We start from the raw sequence: 6,043 nt of genomic DNA on the forward strand, positions 1-6,043 counted from the left end.
GGTTAGACTGTGAACAAATAAAATACCTCACGCATTGCAAATGTCAAGGATGGGGGCACTGCTTTTGTAACGAGGTTCCCTGCGGAGTTGCACGATGAAATGTAAGCGGGGTTAATAGCACTAGAGAGAGGCTGACTCCCTATTTATTCCATTCAGATCTGTGCTGGAACATCAACTGAGATCCCTTTTTGTTTCCCAGTGTTCAGCTCACACCATTAACAAAGGTGTATTTCAAACTAGAAGCTCACTGAGGCTGGGATAGGCTGGTGCTGGAAGATATGTTTTAGTCAAACACAAGTTACTGGGATCTATACGGGGTAACTGGATGAAATTCTATGGCCCGGATTAGGCAGGAGGTCCTCAGTTCAGTTCCAGCCCAGTAACTATCTATTGGCTATTCGGTATCCTAAGTGAAGTGAGATAGTTACCTTAGCAAATCTCATTATGACGGTCACTAATTATCACTTGGGCTCTTGTCTGCACAGAGGAACCAAGGATTAAGAAGAACTGGAGAATGAACTCTCCCTCATCCTGCAGGAAGATCCTTTCAGCTCAGTGGGAGGGAGGGAAGCTTGCATGGATACTGCACATGCAATAATTATTCTGCAGATAAACATCATCTTTTACTATGGAAAAAATGGAGGGCAATGAGCAGGTCATTTCATGGTAGTGATTAATTGTTTCTTCCCCATGCTCATACCCTGCATTGAATAGCAGTAACTCACATTAAGCAGCAGCAATTTTCCCTTCTAGGTAAGAGAAAAAAAATTGCCAGCCTGACCTTGTTCATGTACAGAAGCTGAGTCCTTATGGACTAGTCTGCATGTCAACTTGTATATAATGCTTGGGACTCTATGGGGAGGTTCAGCAGGCACATTTGCATCCAGTCACGGAAGGGAGCACTTCGTTCTCTCTTATAGGAGCCATACATTCACCTGACAAATTCATTCCGTGGGAGTAGACATTACCTCTCACTCCAGGAAGCTTAGAAACCAAACCATCAAATAGCTTGTGGTGTGTGATCTTAGAGCCTGAAGAGGAGGGGAGATCTGGCTGGAGTGTCCACGTTCAGACTAGAAATAAGGCACATGTATTTATTTATTTTTAACAGCGATGGTAATTAACCACTGAAACAACTTACCAAGGGTCCAGTGGATTCTCCTTCCCTGGAAATTTTTGAATAAAGATTGGATTTTTTTTAAAAAAAAATACATGATCTAATTCCAAACAGGAATTCAGGGAAGTCCCATGACCTGCGTTATACAAAGAGGGGAGACTGGATGATCACAGTAGTCCCTTTTGGCTTATAAGCTATATTCCACAAGGCCTACTGGCCATATTGACATCATGAGGAACAGGCAAGGAAAGGCCCTAGCTCTGTTCTTGAGGTGAACACTAAAAAGGGAAGAGGTGTGCGCTCTCACATACACAGTTAGAAAAGAAACTGATCTGCACATGGATCTCCAGACATTTGTTTACCTCTATAATTTACAAACCTTTATGGGAGAAACTTACCTCCATATTCCAGCAGATGGCAGCAAATAACTGCCACAAATTGGTGAATCACTCATGCTATGGCTGAGGCTTGTGAGGGGAGCGGGGGAGATGTATGCAACCAGCTCCAGCCTGTGAATTTTAAGAACCCCACGTTTTTGAAGTATAAACACCCTTGGGAGCTCCACTTCAGGAAACACAGTCCATATTAAAGGGGGCCCCGTACCTCAAATCAAGTTGGAAGCTAATGAACCCAATCCTAAAAACATTTTCACATGCACAGAGGCCTACAGACATCAATGGAGCTACTCACATACATAAAGTTAAGCAGGTGCATAAGTGTTTCCAAGATCATGGCCTACTATTAACAAACTCTCTTTAGTCCCCTGCCTAGCCTACTGTAGCCCAGCAGTGTATCTCTGAGGCAGACTCACACAGGCACAGTGTATTGGACACTTTCCTGCCATAAGCAAGTCGTCTTTTTTCTAGATGGATTATAGTATGAATATATTCTAAACAGAAAAGGATAAAAAACTTTCACAAGACCCAAAGACTGTTGTGGATTCTGTAATTCTTACTTAACTTGTGTTAAACTGTGCTTTAAAATGTCAATGCCCCATATGTAATAAAATGTGTAGATTATTTAAAAAAAAAAAATCAAAGAAGCATTTATATTTCTGAAGTACCTAAGTATTTATAGAACAAGCTATTTTTAATGTAAACCAAAACCAGAAATGGTCCTGAACTAGGCATTAGGACTAAGGAATAAATCTGAATTTTGGATTTAAATGCCAAGAAAGCCTACAGCAGAGGAAAAAAGGGTTCTAGGCTCACAGTTTATTTAATAAGATTTTTATGTAGTTTAGCAAATATCTTAACTATAGATTCCTAAATATGTGGGGTTCACTAGCTGACCAATTCCTGGCGCAGAGATTATATTATAGAATATTCTACACCTATCCCAGAAAATAAGTAGTAAAAAAGGATACATGTATCTGACACTCCTGCTCTGCCCACCCACAAAAAATAAAGCTACCATATTAAGGAAAGTTAACAAATGTTGGGCAAACTTGTCTTCTCCTGCAATAAAACCTGCAGGACGAGGCTTTGGGCTAGAAATCTCTGCAGAAGTCCCCTCAGAGATCCTTCCATGGTTAGGGGTTGGGATTTGTCCACCATCATGGAAAAGTCTGCAGGGCCCCCACCTCAAAAGCTGTCTGGTGCAGCCCAGGATTCTGAAGTATTAACAGCTGGTGTCCAGATCCCTGAGTATGTGGGGGGACCCTAAGCTGTAGTATCTTTGGCAGGTGTTTCTATGGACTGAGGGGTGGAATGATGCACAAGGGCCTATCCAATACCCCTGCTCAGAGAAGACCAATTATAAAGTGAGCAGTTTGATGTAGCTCCTCATGGAAATTGTTGAGGAACTCAGTATCTCGTATTTCAGTTCAGGTTTGTCTTAAAGATGATGGCATAGCAGTTACTCCTAGGCCTCCTTGCGAGCAGGTTACAAACTTCTGTTGGCCCGGCCAGCCTGGTGGTTTGAGCTGAACTGAAGTATCTCCACACTTCTCATCCTAAATCACAAAAAAAAGTTTGGAAATTTTTACTTTGATTTAAAAAGGAAAAAGAGAGAGACTTGCTGATTGATGAGACACTGCTAGGTCAAATTTGGCTCCAAATTTTAAAAGTGGCGTAAAAATCTTTTTTCAAACCCCCAAACCAATTTGAAGGTCACATTCTCTTTACGATGGATGCTTAACAAAAACAAACAAAAAAGATTCCCTATTAGTGTTGTAAACCTGAGCAATGTTGTGCTAGATTGGAAGAGACAGGGGTCTAGTGCAGTAGTTTTCAAACCTGTGGTCCGCTGACCCCTGAGGATCTGCAGACTATGCCTAAGATCTCCAGTGGGGTCCACACTTCCATTTGGAATTCTTTAGAGGTCTGCAAATGAACAAAAGGTTGCAAACCACTGGTCTAGTGCATAAAAAAAACTGATATTGAAACTGACTACATTAAAAACAAAAAAAAAAGGGGGTGATAAAAAACTTTGCAATACTTAGGTGTTTTTTTTTTTTTCAGCTGACCATTTCAAAGCAATCCAGAAACCTGGGTAGATTTATTTCCCTGTGCTTCAGTTTCTAAGCCAATAAAACAAAGCTGAGTGACATGCCCAGGATCACAGAACAAGTTAGTAGTATAGTCAGGAAGAAAACCCTTAGTCGCAAGGTCTCTGATGGACAGAGCTTTCCCAGTTAGTGAACCCAACTAGTTTATTTTCATTGTCCATGCTGGGAGAAATGCAGAAACTGAACAAACAGAATTAGATTTTTAAAGGCCATTTTAATAATCCAGAGTATTATTTGAAATGTAGGTCAGGACAATAACATTTTTTTTTTTTTTTTTAAAGTGAGTAACTTTACAGTGTTCCTTAAAAAGAAAAATATCTTTGTGTAGAATTGGAGAAGTTAGAGAAGTAAAATACCTATTGGATGATCCAGTCAGTCATTCCCTAAAGCACATTTTTTAGTGGTTTATTACCAGTGTCTAAAAAAATGTCAGTAGCACCTATGTCCCATTGGCAAGGGGCATTTGCAATTTTTTACTTTCCAGATCTGTTTTTTCATTTGCTGCCATGTGCTAAGAGCTCTAAATCCAGCCAATAACAATACGAATTTCCCTTAGAGAAACAGATGCTTGCTAGACATTTCACTAGCTCTAGGATTCTCTCACAGGGCCCCCTACTGGTACAGTTCTGCTGGATGTGCAAACAGCAGTAACCACCACTTTACTTCAGTATGCAATGGATTAAGAACAGCTCCACAGCCCAGCTTACTGTTAGTTGCTGATCTTCGCCAAATTTCTCATGTGAAGGCACATACAGGAACAGAAAAGTGAAGACATAAAGGTTCCACATCCCATAAATGCCTGTGAAGAAGGCACCATTCATGTACCCTGTGAACAAGTTCCCCCATTTCCAATGCCCTTCAGCCACCTGTCCATGAGAAAGCAGAGATTCAATAGGGCCAGGCAAATAAGGAAGAGTCTCAAATATGTTGAATGAGACCTAGATATAATCAAGGTAGGTAGGATGGGTGGGTGCGTGTGCATCTCTTAAATACAAAGCCCACAAGTTGTTTTTTGGTTGGATAACGGACCAAATGTTTGGCTTACCACCCAGAACTGAACATGGACACATTCACAGAGAATGAGATTGTAATAAAATACAGGACAATGGACAGAGCAGGTGGTGGAATTGCTCAAGCAAATTCCTGCAAAATCTATTAGGTAAATAGAAACCCACTGACACATCAGTGGTTTTAGCATTGGCCTGCTAAACCCAGAGTCGTGAGTTCAATTCTTGAGGGGGCCACTTAGGGTCTGGGGCAAAATCAGTACTTGGTCCTGCTAGTGAAGGCAGGGGGCTGGACTCGATGACCTTTCGGGGTCACTTCCAGTTCTATGAGATAGGTATATCTCCATATATTATTTTTAGAACTAAGATATAACCATGCAGCTCACACTGGTGCATTGTTTTCTATAAGCATTTCAAAGGGCTCTATATTAAGACATCACATATCTCTACATCACCACTGCAGCCCATGAGAAGGCACTTCTACACACAAAACCAGAGCCATAGGGCTTGTAGTTAACCAAGAATCATAACCATTTCTTCCTGAAGGTGTCTCCCCCTTTCTACTCACTAACCCAATGTGCTACCTTGTAATTTCTAGAACAGAAATCCCTCCGCCAGTGCAACACTGGAAGACTTAGTTTTTCAAGGGCATTGTTCAGCACAGAAAAGGGGATTAGTCCCAGAGGAAGCATCTTGGATAAGCCTCAAGAAGCTGCATAGTGTTTGAGACACTGATGAAAATCCATGGTACTGAATGACCTTTTTGACTATGGCCCTTCTCACTCCAGACTGAACAAGGATGAACTTGAGCTGTCACAACACAACGCAGGAATGCTTTCATTCAGGATTACCTTTCAGCACACACACCTGCCAGACAATGAAGATGATGATAGTCATGGCACACAAATCAAAGTGATGACCATCAAGAACTTGAACCTGATATTCAGCTCCTGGGTACACAGACAGCATTTAAAAAAAAACTACAAACAAAAACAGACTCGCACACATCCTCTAGGAGCGACAGCCAATGTTCTTCATTCCCTTACACATCTGAATTCTCCCCAGATGCACAGAGAAGGGGTTTAAGTGTCTGAGATTATTACTGTTTTCCATTACATTCCCTTTTGTGAAATGATACAGGATAGAGTGAGGGTGATTTACTAAGTGAATGTGCTGGAGGCACCACTTCAACTTAATCAAAAGGTTTCATTAAAACAGCAGCAAATTTGACAGCCCCAAGCTTCCATGTTTAACCAGAGCTGATCGGGAGAACAGAAGGGTGTGCTGTCTGCCGGGTGCTAAGATACAGGATGTGGACCTGAGGCTGAAAAGGATCCTAGCGGGAGCGGGAAAGAATCAATTGATTGTCCTTCATGTGGGAACGAATGATACGGCTAGTTACTCGCTGGA

At 41.5% G+C, this 6,043-nt stretch overlaps 1 pseudogene; it reads right to left on the reverse strand.

Annotated features, from left to right (window-relative positions):
• Positions 1 to 3,916: 3,916 nt before the first annotated feature.
• Positions 3,917 to 6,043, reverse strand: part of LOC116819887 (protein wntless homolog) — a 27,161-nt pseudogene continuing 25,034 nt past the window's right edge.

This window comes from Chelonoidis abingdonii, chromosome 7, assembly GCF_003597395.2.
Source record: "Chelonoidis abingdonii isolate Lonesome George chromosome 7, CheloAbing_2.0, whole genome shotgun sequence".
Classification (NCBI taxonomy): domain Eukaryota; kingdom Metazoa; phylum Chordata; order Testudines; family Testudinidae; genus Chelonoidis; species Chelonoidis abingdonii.